The sequence below is a fragment of the Lycorma delicatula genome, chromosome 1, assembly GCF_047948215.1.
Source record: "Lycorma delicatula isolate Av1 chromosome 1, ASM4794821v1, whole genome shotgun sequence".
Taxonomy (NCBI): domain Eukaryota; kingdom Metazoa; phylum Arthropoda; class Insecta; order Hemiptera; family Fulgoridae; genus Lycorma; species Lycorma delicatula.
In genome coordinates this window covers 359,874,573-359,890,970 of record NC_134455.1, presented here as the reverse complement: position 1 = coordinate 359,890,970, position 16,398 = coordinate 359,874,573, and the positions used below count along the sequence as shown (strand labels likewise).

Below are 16,398 nucleotides of genomic sequence, written 5' to 3'. Positions count from 1 at the left end.
TTTGGCATGTAAGTTTTAATTTTTTCTTACGGGCGATAGCACGTCCGATATTTTGCTGCTGTGCTAACTAACGCATTAACTTTGATGGATTTTCGGCCACAGCATTTTAAACATCAATCAGAATACTTGTCATCTTCACGAAAGACGTATTCGAATAAAATACGTTCATGATCTACCGAAAAAAACACTACGTTTCTTGCAGCTACTATACATTTCGATAAACTAAATAATGCACGTTCAATCACAATTCAACAACAGGTTTATTACTGAGCAACGCCCAACAAACCCAAGGGTAAAAAAACCAGAAGAGGCAAGATCAGGACTATACGAAGGATGAACCGGTACTTCAAAGTTGAGTTTCTGAAGCGTTTCAGCAGTGTGGGCAGCAGTATGTGGACGGGCATTGTCGTGGAACAACACAACACCTTTCCATAGCATTCAGCAGTTTACTTATCGGCATTACTTCGAATTACAGGCTTCAGCTTGGCAGTAAACATCTCACTGTAACGCGCACTGTTTATTGTCATGCCCCTTTCCTCATAATGTTCCAGTACTGTGCCTTGTGAGTCTCAAAAAACCGTAAGCATCAGTTTTCCTGCGGACGATTGTGTCTTGAACTTTTTTGCAGGGCGAATTTGGATGTCTCCATTCCATATTCTGCCGTTTACTCTCCGGCTCGTAATGATGGATACGTGTTTCGTCACCAGTGATGATTCTATCTAAGAAAATGTCCTGTTCGTTACCATAGCGATCCAAATGTTTTTGACAGAAGTCCAAGCGCGTTTGTTTACGCAACTGTGCGAGTTGTTTTGGGGCCCATCTTGCACAGACTTTATGAAATCCAAGTTTGTTGTGGATGATTTCGTAGGCAGAACTTTGACTAATTTGCAGACGATATGCCACTTCATCCACAGTTACTCGTCTATCTAAGAAAACCATGTCACATGCACGCTCAACGTTTTCCTCATTTGCTGCGGTAAACGGTCGTCCGGCTCCTTCATCGTGCGTAACACTTGTGCGACCATTTTTTAATTTTTCAATCCATTCGTAGAGACTCCGTTGCGGCAACACACCGTTCCCGTACTGTACCGAAAGTCTTCGATGAATTTCGGCCCCTGATACACTTTTTGACCACAAAAAACAGATCACTGAACGTTGTTCTTCTTTGGTGCAAACAGAAAGCGGAGTAGCCATGGTTAACGGCAGGGTAGCGATAATAGAACTAACCTAGCAGCATAAAACCTGCACAAACATAACAATTAAATCACGCATGCGGCATCTACGCAACACGACAGTACTATCAACATAAACCAAAAAATATAACTAAATTACGGATAATAATTGACTTACCCTCGTATATTAGTTACGTTAAAATAAATATTTTTTGCGAAAAATGGTCACGCTAGGTGGCGCTGGTGTTGAGATATTTAGAAAAATTGTATTTATGGATCGATTTGACTCATACTCAGAATATATATTAGTTATGTGAAAATAATTTTTTTTTTTTGCAATAACTACTCTCGCTAAGTGGCGCCGGAGTCGAGATATTTACAAAACAAATAAATACACAAACAGACATTCTATATATATGTAAGACAAAAGATTATTACCCGTGCGGATAAGATACATATTACAAAATTTTACACTTTTTAAATTCGTCCGGAAGATCTCCCAAGCAAAAAAGTACCTAAGTAAAAAGTAAACACCTGAAGATCTCGCAGGCAAAAGTATCTAAGCTCTGACACTTTTTCTTAAGTGGTCAGAAAAAGACTGAAAAAGTGCATTAGTGAATAAAGTGTAAAAAAATAAATAAAAAAAGTGTTTAGCTAACTTGCATACTGTTGCATAATTAAGATAATAAGATTTTATTAAAAGTTTGTGAATTCTTGTGCGCACGCTCGCGAAGGTTTCTGAATTAGATTGGACCCGCTAGGTGTCGCTGGTGTCGAGATTTCGAAAAATTGTTATTTATGGTCCGATTTGACTCATATTTTTCCCAAATGACAAAATATTGGTCAACTCACAATTGTAACGAAATGTAACCTACTAATAGCGCGGGCGAAGCCGGGTCGGAGATGCTAGTTATTTAATATAATTCTGGATTAGAACGCAATTCTATAATAAAGTTTTTATTTCTTTTATGAAAAAAAATAAATATAAGATATTTAAAAAAAAATTATATCACTAAAGCGTAACTCATAAATAATTTTGTGTCATGAATGTGAACCTAACAATTTCATTACGATTTTTTAAATACCCTAAAATTTATTCAAATGGTACTTGAAAAAAAAAATTGAAGAATGTTTTCTTACCAGAAGTGGTTTATAGGTAATATGCAGACACCAGAGATAAACTTCCAAGATAGCCAGAATAACTGCAGGCTCATAACTTAAAGGTTCAAATCCTAGAAAAGACAGTTACTTTTATACGGATTGGTGGTTGAGTTTCAATTAACCACACATCTCAGCAATGGTCGACCTGAGACTGTACAAGACTACACTTCATTTACATTCATACAAATCATCCTCTGAAGCAATATCTTACGGTGGTTTCGGAAACAAAACAAAGATAGAAAAGAAAGAATGCTCATAACTAAACTATTTCGGTTAAAACAGCAATATTATTGAAATTACTGTCAATTTCTTTCATTTTGTTCCGAGGAACTATGAATAAGATTTACTAATCTGAAAAACAGATAAGTTTCTTTTTTTCCACATATGTGATTCTAAATACTAACTTGCTTATTAAAAATAGTTTTTACATTTAAAATATAATAAAAACATTTTCAATTATTAACCATATAAAATCACCAAGGATGGTCAGGTTAAACTCTGTACATAATTTTATTACCATTACTGTTATCATCTGATAATAAGAATACTGCAGTTAAATTTTTACATTAACATAGTCTAAAAATGATCAATGATGGATTGAGATCTAATTTCTAACTTTATATAAAAGTTTTTTTTAGCCATTATTTTTTCATAAAATCGTTTCAATGTATTTTTTTTTAACAGATTGAATAATTAAAAAATTTTCGTAGTAATTATAAGTGAAGCTACAAGAACAAAAAGGTAAATCCTACTAGATTAAAACAATTACAAACAAAGAAGATGGTGTACTTGCTGCTTTTAATTGGCTAAAATTTAATCTCAGACCAGTAGGCATTTTGATTAACAATGCAGAATCAATGATAAAGGACTTGTTGTGGGGAACGAATTTAAATAAACAACAAAAACCGAGTTGAATAAGGCTTATGTAACATCGAATGATTTTCATTAGAAATCCTGTATTTACAAATTGGAATGTGTTTAGCTAGCCTAGTTGTTGAATAAATTTAATTTAACTTGACTTTTTTTAATTACACTGAATTTGTTATTTAAAATAAAAATAAAAAATATATATATTTATCATAAGTCAGTAACACTTTCATTCAGAAAGGAAAATTAATATTTTTTTTTACTTTTATTTTGTAATGCTCCCACACCTCATCCCTTCACCCTGCCATTTCTCTCACATTACTGCAAATGGAACAACAAGCTCCAGTCTATTGAAGACCTTATAATTACCAGTAGAACAGTCTTGTAGGTTTGGTATTATGCACAGATATAACACTCGATTTAACTTCTGTTTTGTATTTACAGAAATATAAAAGCTTCCATGCAAAAAACAGAACTTTTTAAATTCTGCGTCAACGTCTGCAGATGGCGTGCTCCGGCCATTGTGCGCACCTAGCGGCATATTTTGGTAACAAATCGCCTTTTACGGGATTCCGATCTATACGTTGTTTTTTGCTTTTTAATGGTCATCTTTTGCTTTCCCGCCCCTCAGAGCCAGATCCGCGACTAAGCATAAACTTAGCTCTCCGAGGGGTGCCCTTGCCTCAAACTATCTCGGAAGGACGCAAGGCGAAGCCCAGGTAGCCGGGACTCGGTCTTTTTGCCTGCCATATCACAAGTGAGAAGTTCCCAAACGGGAACTCTCCACCGGGACTCTGGTCTTAATGCCTAGTCTCTAATAGAGAACCCCCAGAGGGATCTCCCACCGGGACTACGGTCTTATTTTTTTCCCCAATACCATCTCAAGGTAGTCCCCACCTGATCATCGTAGTTGGAAGACCGAAGCCTCCCAGACTTCCCTGAAAGGTACCATGGCGTTCCTATGAAGACACAATTCCAGATGCAGATGAAACCGTCTTACATCCCCGACCTCCAGGCACATGACAATGTGATTTGCAGGACGAGCATCTAGGTTCTTGCTTGCAATCCTTACGTAAATGGCCGGCTTTACCGCATGTAAAACAGTGGACATTCCTATCTACTTCAGAACAAAACTTGGTCTGTAGCCTGAATTCCAACAACGGAAGCAAAGTTCATCGGAGGCAAGCCGCATCACTCGACAGACCCAATGATCTATACATTATTTGTCGAGTAACTAACGATTGAATGTAGGTCGTGCATAAGCTGCTCGTCGGATCAGTGAAAAAGCAAAAAAATGAAGGAGTTGGAGGAAAAACGCGTCTCTGTGAAATTTTGATTAACCAAACAAAAATATAAGGATGATTATATGAGCCGAACGTAGTGCTATGATTAGTTCAAGCATTTAAGGAAGGCAGAAGTTCGATTGCCGAAGATTCAAAAACTGGACGACTTTCCGTTTCAACAGACGACAAACATGTTCACAGTGTGCAGGCTGTAATTCGTCAAAATTGTCGTTTAACTGTCTAGGATCTTGCCATCAAATTCCGACTGAAAAACTTGCAATGCATCGCGTCAGTACATAATTCGTTCCGCATTTGTTGACAGGTGACCAGAAGCAGAATCGAGTTGAAATCTGTCAGGAAACTGCTTGGAAATTTGGATAGTTTTTGCGAACGTTTTCCCCAGTTTTATGCAAACTTTCACACAGACGCGTTGTTTCTCCAACTCCTTCAATTTTGCTTTTTTTACTAATCCGATGAGCAGTTTATGCACGACCTCACTGAATCCGTATTTACTCAACTATTGCATATATAGGAACCCAATAAAGGCGATATATTATCAAGATAAAGCGCTACGTGCGCACGGTGGCCGTAGCACGCCATCTGCAGACGTTAGCGCGCAATTAAAAAGTTCGGTCGTTTTTTAATAACACTCATATGTCGAGTTAGACATCCAAATTAAAATAATTACACAGGGTTTGGTTAACAGTCTTCGTTAACCAAGTCATCTGTCTCTTTTTTGAATAAACCTTTTTATTAAAGAAATCAATTTACACTGCAATCTCATTGGTAGTTTCAAAAGATTAATAAATTGGTTTTCACTGGAAATGTTAAAAATAGATTGAAATAGTCTGTGTTGTAAGCATTAACTGAAGGTCTTCTAGAATGAACTGATATTGCTTCACTGTCTTGCTTATCTTAAAGCAGTTTGTAAAGGTACAAAAGATCAAATTTTTACACTGATTTTTCAATTTTTTAAGCTTAACATTCTTATGTTTTTGCTGATTTACAAGAAGGATAGAATTTTGATATTCTAAATGCTCTTTATAATTTTTCTTGGACTAACTCAATTTTGTTTGATGAGGATATAAATTCCAAACTATGGAGCAATGCTTTATTAATTACTCGTTAATAAAGTGTACACTGATGATGAGTGTAACTTGTGTGAAAATAGCAACACATCCATTTAATTAGGTCAAGAATTTGTTTGGCTTTTGATACTATGCTGTTAATATGATCGAGTAAACAATGCTTATCATCGAGCCACCAAATGGTGATCTATACTGTATAATCAAGTAAATTTATATGATCCTTCACTGTCAAAGATTTAACCATATAAACTTCCAGTGTACTTCAATCTTATTAAAGAAATCTATTCTCGTTATAAAAGAACCAATACAGAAATAAAATGTTTTTTAATAACATCAAAGTGTATTTTAAAAATATTTCGTAATACTAGAATAATAATGATTATTTAAAATTAAACATACTTTAAAGACACTTATCAAATGCCACTACTGGCATTTTATAGGCTAATCTAAACGATCTGTGCGATTTTGAGTAAAATCTGCATAGATGGCAGGCGTTGTGGTGTCAATGCTATTTCATACTATAATAATGTGTTTAATGAGTTTTTCCTTTAAATACTGTATATAAGATATTTAAATTTGTATCTCTAACATACAGTTCAATTGTGTGCTGGTATATAATTACATAAAAGAATTTAGAATACATTGCAGACGCAAATACATTTTATAATTCATGTCTGGAAATAAACTGCTTGTACTATTATTAATATACACATTATATGAACATATGTTCTCATTATATGTTATGTAAGCACTTAAGATTACATCAATAAATTTCTGCTTAAACCTACTTAATTGTTGTGTTTAATCAAGTGTAATGGTGTATCTCAAATATACCAATATCTCTGGTCATTCAACCACCTATGCTAGAACTAATAGAGCAATTAGATGAACTAATAGAGGCTTTGTGATGGAATACACGGAAAATTAATTCTTGACAAGTCTAAATCCATTATGACAGTAATTAATGATTATTGTTTATTAGTTTAGGTAATAAACAGATTTTCCGAATTGTTTTAATTTATAAAAAATTGTTATTATAGTGCTGATTTAATATGTACTAATATAGACTTTAATAAATGCAATTTCTCCTCTTTTTTTTATTAATTTGTTCTTGTAAAACTGGTTTAATCAAGATCTTATCATAGTTTCCCTTGATTTGTCCATGCAAAATGCTTGAGTATTCTTTTTATCTACAGAGTTGCATGCCTTACCATTTCCTAACATAATCTTTGTAATGAACAATTATATACTGGTATGAATAAAATATTTATTATTACTTTCCCGCCTAGATAACGCTACAGCAGACCCGCAGCTCTGGAAGGTAAAGTATTGTAATCGGTCCAGTTTGGGTACATGCGATTTTCACCACATCTTGACGTCTTGACACCTAAGGAACCCAAGAAACCCAGATGGAAATTTTCCGGATGTTAATGTTTGTATGTAGTGTGTGTTCGGTGTTGGTCTCTAGATCATTTTATATCTCCAGAACTACTGGACCAATTTTGATCAAACTTAGTCAGATTACTTTTATATATGAGGCATTGATGCCAATAAATTTTCAACTTTCAAGGTAAAGGAGGTGAAGCTATAGAGCAAGGTCACTCTCAGTATCTCGAGATTTTGCCTAATTAAGATAATATTTTTCTTAGGCATATTTGTTAACAATTAAAAAATAATATTTCCAAAAAAAAAACTTTTGCAATATTGCACCCCCACCACAAAAAAAATGCTGTTGTAGTCCTCTACTATGTTGTGACGTCACAGGTTAACGGTAGAATTAAATAAATGAATAATATTTAAAGCACACTAAGACACATTAAAGACACTAGTCTGCCGAAAGTACAAGCGAAATTTGTTCTATCGAAGTTGTAAAATTGCATTAGTTTAGTTAGTGCTCACCGTCGCCGCTAGCACCGCCACACCCACGAGAATTAAATACGGTATGCGCGCGCGCTTTAGTTGAAATCATTGAATTAAATAAACGTAAAAATATTATAACTAAATAAAATGATAAATAATTTTAATTAAGTTGTGTGTTAAGCCGGGAAACAGAAACCACTCACAGTTGTAGGACTTTCAAAAAATCCTACAACTGTGTTGTCAGCTTTTTTTTACAATAGAAAGGAAAGTTTTTAAACTTGTGATTTTGCTTTCCGATCAAAGAGAGTAATTACAATTGTAGCTAATTTACATGAGGTAAACTTCTATCTACATAGATGGCAGGCTCTATGTTGTCAGTGCTATTTCACACTTTAATAATGTGAAGTGTTTAATGAGGTTTTCCTTTAAATACTGTATGTAAAGTGTTTAAATTTGTACCTCTGACATACAATTCAATCGTGTGTTGCTGTATAATTACATAAAAGAATGTAAAATATACAATCTTTAAAAATACTGCAAAATGGTAAATAAGTTTTACAATGTAAAATACTGGATCAGTCGTTTACAAATGATCTTGATCAGAGAAGCAAATGGATTTGTATCATTTTATTTATTAGCAGTACACCAAGTGTAACTTTTTTTTTAAGCAGAAAAATTATCAATAATAGAACAGCTTGTAATTTTAATTACTGACAACGGTTGAATCTGATAGTAATATTACAAAAAAGGAAAAAGATAATTCTTTTACTGAGATGTTAATAAAGTAATTTAGAGTAAGCACCAAATAATAATACGAGTATACAAGTATTTGACACACTTCATAAAATATAAAACGTATTTTAAATGTGTTCTTTTTTAGTTATATATCTTTATCTAAAATAACTACAAAAAAATAGTTAAAAAAAAAGTAATATTAAATGTATAGTAGTCGACTGAAGTCTTGTAAAAAAAATGTATCATTCTTTTAAGCACATTTATTTATTCCTAATGCAATCTTCTACATTTGAGATAACAGTAAAAGGTTAGAATAAATTATTTTAAATGTGTTCTTCTTTAGTTATATATCTTAACTAAAATAACTACAAAAAAATAGTTAAAAAAAAAAGTAAAACAATGAAAACTGTATAACCCTAGCCTAAATGTTTATTAAAGCCAGGCTAACAATATCAATTCTTTATGCTACGCCCGAAGCAATGGCTCCTTCATGCTAAAGGCAGGAAACCTCTAAAAAATTATCTTGAGACTTGTCCCTTTATAATGCAAATAAATGGCTTATTTATGAATAATCGATGAGGATAAATTTATAACAATATAAATTTTTCACGATTAAGAAATCTTATGATCCTGCAAAATTTAATATAGTAGTCGACTGAAGTCTTGTAAAAAAAATATATCATTCTTTTAAGCACATTTATTTATTCCTAATGCAATCTTCTTCATTTGAGATAACAGTAAAAGGTTAGAATAAATAGTCAATAAACGATTACTTTTAGCAAAAAATTTAAGAAAATTATTTCTTAAATTCACTTAAAAAAATTTTCCCATACCTTGACATCCTTCAGAAAATTACCTCTTTTCATATTTGTATTCAGTGACACAATCACTTATCCATAAAAAAAACTGTTTTAAATATATACGAAGCTGTCCAGAAAGAAACTTCCGTTTTGAAACAAAAAAACCAACAAAATAAATTTTATTATATACATTTGAAAGGGACAAACTATTTTTCTATTTAGATTGAGGCACATATCATAACGATGCACAAGCTTTCAATTACTTCTCTGTAGAAATCTACTGCCTTAGATCTTTTACACCATCTTGCACAAAACTTGTGATAACCAAGCTTACCAGATACAATTTCATACAGTAAACTTCATGAAATTTGAGAGAAATGAAGCAAGAGTTCCGTAATTGTAATGCAGCGATTTTCACGAATTTTATCGTTGATTTTCATCATCAGTCACAAGGCTAGGCAGCTGACCACTGCGTCCTCATCATGAACATTAGTCGGTCATTTTTTAAATGAATGCACCACTGCCTCAATCCACCTTCAATCATTATTCCATCTTCGTACACCACACAAAGTTTCCGATTTTTAATTGGTTTGAGGTGTTTTTTCAGTAAAAAATTAATTACTGAACGCACCTCACAACTCGTGGGATTTTCTATTGAAGCGCAAATTTCAATAATTCACAACAAATAAAGTAGAAAAATCACATTCCACACGGTACGACAGCTTGATGCTTACTGAGTGTAGAAACATTTTAACGACAAGATGGCGGTTCTTTCTCCACCAATCTCCACGCTAGACACAAACGTATGTTACTATCTCGACCCTTCGTACATAACAGATAGCAAAAACATATCTATGTATAAAGTAATTATTAGTTAAACAGTTAATTTCAGATACTTTAAAAAATATACTTAAAATTTCTATTAAATGTCAGCCACCTGTTACCATATTTACTCTTATGTAACACTAAAATTTAATGTATAAAAATCACCTCCTTTTTTTAATTATGATTCTACTAACGAAGTAAGAATTTTTTTTTGAAGGCAAGTACAGAAAACGGGTCTCATTGGTTATAAGATCACTACTATAACTATCCAATAAATCAATAAATATCTGTCCATGTTCGGTAATGAGATAACCAGATAAATATATATATATATATATATATATATATATATATATATATATATCAATTTCAGGTTAGCGACCGAAAGTCGCTAACCTTGAGCAGCGACCGAAAGTTAGGGAGCGAATTTAACGTAGATTAAGTTTGATTACGTAATATTTATACTTTTACATTTATTTATAATATATATATATATTATATGTAATTGTTTATCTCATAACCGAACACGGATAGATATTTATTTAATATGTGATGATCGTATAATCCATGAGAGCCAAAAAAACAGATCCCGGAATCAATAGCAATAGCAGAAATTAATTATTTAATTCACCATGGTTAATACAAAATTAGTTTTTTCCTTTTGTAGGAAAGGAAATATTTTAATGACAAAAAATTACAAGGATCGTAAAACCTCAACGTTTGTGGAGTCTTTTTGCAAAGACTCAATCACACTGAGCACTCCGTAATTATATATATATATATATATATTTTTTTTTTTGTTTAACCTAAGTGTACTCGTATATCATACAAAAAAAGAAGAACAATTTTCTAAACTTTTAAAAGAACTATCTTCATCTAGAAAGAAAGAAATTTATCGTAATATTTATTTGATAAATATATAAATACAGTTTCACAAGTAATTTAGCTCCTTTTATAATAATTCTTTCATACTCTGCTTTTTGTGTAAAATATAAAAGAGACTGCAATATTTGATAGTAATATAAGTATCCTAAATATGGCAATACTTAACAAAAATTATACATTTATACAAAATTATAAAAAACCTACCGGGTTGGTCTAAGGGTAAACTCGTCGTCGTAAATCGGCTGATTTAGAAGTCGAAGTTCTTAGATTCAAATCCTAATAAAGACAGTTACTAATATACGGATTTGAAAACTAGATCATGGATACCTGGTGGTTGGGTTTCGATTAACCACACGTCTCAAGAGTAACCGATCTGAGTTTGTTCAAGACTACAAATTTACCGGTACAGTTATATTACACTGATAAGTCGCTAATGGCTTTAATTGCTGATGCGACTATAAATAAAGGTATTAAAAAAAAGAAAAATATAAAAATATTATGAAAAAAACTTGTTATATGTTTTTAAATATAGTACAAAAAAAGGTTAAATTATAAGTTTCACAACACAAATAAAAATAAAATAGTGGTATTTATATATTAAAAATGTAGTATAAATTTGCGTATAGTAGTAATATGCTTAGAAGTTTAGGACCGAACAAAATGCAATGTAAGGAGTTTCATTGTTATCATTAAGTACATCAAATAAACTCTTCCTCACTTCATAGCTCAATGCACACTCTACCTCTTTTTCCCCCTTTTGAGGGGCACTACTCAAAGTTCAGAATCTTTAGTATTTTTTATATGTGTCACTCGAAGTATATTTTAAATAATATATGAAAAATCCTTTCAAAGTATTTAGAAATTGCTATAAAAAACAAATTCTGTAATATAATTATTCAAAAATAATTATAGTTAAATAGAAAATAATTGTGTTTTTTCTCATTACAATATCAAATTATAATTTAGAAACATATTTATGCATACTGAAATATTTTTGAATGATTAATTGTAACTAGATTTAAGCCAACCATTTAAAAATGCAGTTTGATGGTGTAATAAAGATTTTCTTTGTGACATAATGCAGAATTATTTTGTAATAAAAAAATAATTAAAATTTTAGCATATACGAAGTATGTAAATAAAGTATTGAGACTAATTTAATTTTTTTTTAGCAGTAAAAGTGGCAACACTGTTGTGTTACTAGTAAACATATTGGTATATGAACAGTTGAATTATATTTTAGGTATTAATAATTTTAGTCTATTGTTGCCGCGTGAGACGTAAACAAACTTTTCGTGAAACGAGTTTTTGTTATGTGTTACAAAAATAAGTGATACTAATCATGAGCAACGTTATGCAATCAAGTTTTGTGTTAAATTCGGTGAGAATGTTACTGAAACTTTTTCAAAATTGAAATGCACGTATGGAGATGACGCTCTGTCATGAGCCCAAGTTTTTAGGTGGTTTAAAGCAATTTCAGGTAGTCAGGAATCAGTTGCGGATGATCCATGCTCTGAACACTGTTAACGTCAAAAAGTGACGACATTATTGAACAAATCAGAGACTTGATACAGTACGACCGGCGATCAACTATCAGAATGATTGCAAACAATTTAATTTGAACCATACAACAGTCCATCAAATTTTGACAAACGAATTGGACATGACAAAAGTTTGTACCAAATTGGTCCCAAAAACCTCACTGTTGAACAGAAAAACAACAGGGTGGAAGTGTGCCACAATCTTCTAGGGCGAATTAAAACCGATCCCGATTTTCTAAAAAATGTTATTACTGGTGATGAATCTTGGATATTTGAGTACAACTCAGAAACAAAATTACCAGAGCAAGGAGTGGCACAATTCAAACTCACCACGTCCCAAAAAATGAGCAAAGCAAAAATCAGAACCATGCTAATTTGTTTCTTTGATACTAATGGCATTGTCCATAAGGAGTTTTTGCCTACACAGCGGACTGTAAATCAATATGTTTACCGAGAAATTCTTGAAAGACTGCGGAAAAGAGTTGCCCACGTGAGATCAGCCGTCAAAGTTAACTGGAAACTGGATGTTGCATCATGACAAAGCACCTTACACACTGATCTCTCAATTAATGAATTTTTGACAAAGAAAAACATTGTTGTAGTTCCTCAACCACCTTATTCACCTGACTTTAGTCCCTGCGACTTTTTCCTGTTCCCAAATTTAAAAAAATACCTCAAAGGACACCATTTTGGAACAGTAGAAAACATTTTAAAAAATGTAACCGACCATTTGAACCATATTCCGGTTTCTGAGTTCCAACAATGCTATGAAGAGTGGAAAAACCGTTTGAAGCGTTGCGTGGCTTCCTAAGGGAACTATTTCGATAGTGATGAGTCCTATAATTGGATAGTAAATAAAATGTTTTTCTGAACCAGTCTCATTACTTTAGTTACAGATCTTGTATACTATTATATAAAGAAGAACAGGGTTTTTGTTTGTTCGGGATAAACAAAAAAACTAATCGATCAATCGGAACCAAATTTTTACCCGTTTTCTTGGCATAACTGAGAAGATTTTTAAATATCATTCACCTAAAGAAATCTCGAAGAACCAACCGATCGATTGCTTTCAAATTTTCAGGATATATTCGTATTACACCGTGGAAGGTTTTAAGCCACAGATCGAGGCCCTAACTCCATTGAAAATTAAAGTATTAAAAATATTCACTCCTAAGGAGGGCGAAGTTGTAAATTAAAGATATTCATTAAGGAAAAAACAGATTAATCATTTACTTCATTATTTTATTTCTGTCTCCAAGGCAAAGAAATAAGTTATGAAATTTCGTTGTCAAAGGTGCGTGTAATTTAGTTACTAACTATTATTCTGTCTTTTATAGGTTAGTTTCTTTTTCAGGTTTTTATAAAGCTTGAATTCTTTAATTGTTATTTATCAGTATTATTTTCAGAATCATGAGGATAACGAACAGCGTGGGGGTCCAGGAGGCGGAGCCCTACGGGTAGACGTGAATGGCGACCGAAGCGAGCTCTGCGGGCCTGCAGTAGGCCCCTGAGTTGGCCCCGGGGTTCGCCTGGGTCCTGAGGGTCCAGGTTCTTTCTAGACGGGCCGGCTAGTTATAAATAAAAATAAAGAACTATGCTAAACGGTTATTATTGAAACAGATTGAAAGATAAACTTAGGCTCAAAATCCGTTTAAAAGATTTGTTACTTAAATCTTAAATTAATTGTTAAACAATCCTTATCAGTAAAAATTGTGGACAAAGTATAGTCGCATATAATAAAATAAATGAATTAAGTCATTCAAACATGGCAGGAGGAATTTATAATAATTTAGAATTAAAATACATAAAAAATATAAAAACAAAATAAAATTGGAAACATAACAAATTGATCGTCATAAGAAAAAAATTTTGTAAATGTTAGTCATAAGTTAAATTACAATAATTACGTCCGTAGTTTGTCCGTTATTATTTTAATAAGTTAATAAAATAATAACAACTGCCATCATAACAATTGTGACACTTACAAAACGGACGTAATTATTTTAATTACGCCCGTAATTAAATGTCCGTTGTTTTAAATGTTGTAACTAACATTTACAAAGTTGTTATCTTATGACGATCAATTGTTACGTTTTATCTTACGAATTTTATATATTTTAATTGTAAATTATTATAAATTCCTCCTGAATATGGCAGAACAGCCGAAAACGTTTGACGAAATCAAATAATATATTAGTGAGCTGTTTTTAATATTATATTTATAATAAATAAATGAATTGGCAAATAAATAGTATTTTCAAAACACTACAATTATTAGGGAATAAGAAGAACAAATAACTGTCGTTATTTTAGGCAATCCAAATAGAAATCTGGATTAGCTTAAAAGTAACTAAACCGAATCTCCATCTCGGACTGTCCACCACGACTTATGCACAACATTTATAAACGGTGAAAGATAAAAACCGATTCTTTATTACTACGAGGGATAATCAAAAAGTAAGTTACACCAACTGTATGAAACAAACACATATTTATTAGACAATTTTTTTTATTGAGCAAAAAACACACAATTTTATCTACTTTTCGACATAATCACAAAGTTTTTCTAAACGCTTTGCATACCTTGTGACAAGTTTTTTCAATTCCACTATCATAAAAATTTCGTCCAATTTCCTTCAACTAATAAGGAACCGCTTCTTTCAGTTCATCATCATCATTAGCGTGAAACGCTCCCCTCCCAGGTCTCGCTTGAGAGGGCCAAACAGGTGGTAGTCGCAGGGTGTTACGTCAGAGCTGTAAGGCGGATGATACCACACTTCCCACTTGAATTTCTGTAGTAACTCCTGTATGAAGAAAAATCGATCCCGTCGCTCAATCTTCCCGGTCTTTGATCTTTAATAGTTTTACGCAATTTTTTTTAAAGTCTTACAGTAAGATTCGGGATTGATTGCTGTTCCTTGGGGCATAAATTCACTGTAAACAAGTCTCTCAGAATCGAAAAAGACTGTCAGCATAACCTTTCGAACATGTAGGGATGTTTTCACTTTTTTGGCTGCGACAAATTTTTGTGTCTCCATTCCTGTGACACTCGTTTAGTGTCAGGAGTGTAATGAATCACCCAGCTCTCATCTCCTGTGACGATTTGCTTCAAAAACTATGGACTAGTCCTGGAATAACATTGAAGAAAAGAAACAGCAGACGCAAAACGTTGATGTTTGTGGTTATCGGTCAACAGATGTGTCATTCATCGTGCACATATCTTACGGTAACCAAGCTGATCAACCCACCGAGTTGATCTAGTGGTTAACGCGTCTTCCCAGATCAGCTGATTTGGAAGTCGAGAGTTCCAGCGTTCAAGTCCTAATAAAGCCAGATATTTTTACATGGATTTTAATACTAGATCGTGGATACCGGTGTTCTTTGGGGGTTGGGTTTCAATTAACCACGCATGAGAATGTACAAGACTACACTTCATTTACACTCATACATATCATCCTCATTCATCCTCTGAAGAATTATCTAAACGGTAGTTACCGGAGGCTAAACAGGAAAAAAGAAAAAGAAGAACCAAGCTGATCGTGAATAATCGCAAACATACTACCATAAATGATGTTAAGTTCACTTGCAATCTCTCTAATTTTAATGCGCCGGTTACTCAAGATCAATACATTCACGCGTTTTGCATTACCCATCATGTTTGCAGTTGAAGGACGTCCAGCACGCAGTTCGTCACCCACATTTGCTCTTCCGTTTTTGAACATTTGGCACCATTTTGTGATGATGGGGCGTAATATTGCATTCTCACCGTACACCTAAACAATTAGGCGATGAATTTCACAAGTGTAATTTTTTGCTCACAAAAATCGGATTACTGAACGCTCTTCTATGCTGAACGAAACCTTTAGAGGACACGCCATATTGACAACGACACTACACACGTAATGAATTTCGTGCAGAATTGCTGCTGGGGGAGCGTAAAGACAACAACACAACCAGTGTTGCAACCACAAAACATTAAAATATCCATTTCAGTTCGAGAATATGGCAAGGGTGTAACTTATTTTTTGATCCACCTCTCGTAAGATTATAACCAAGAAGAAATTTTTTGAAGAGATTTTATATACAATAAAATTGTATAATAAATATTTTATATAAATAAACTATATTTATTTTTTAAATGTTTATTTTGAATTTGCAAGAATTTTCTTGTAAATTACTTT

General features: G+C 32.9%; 1 protein-coding gene across 1 annotated transcript in view; it reads right to left on the bottom strand.

The window, feature by feature from the left end:
- LOC142334481 (uncharacterized) overlaps positions 1-16,398 on the bottom strand; it is a 266,080-nt gene that overhangs the window by 209,256 nt on the left and 40,426 nt on the right. The gene's annotated exons all lie outside the window — the stretch shown is intronic.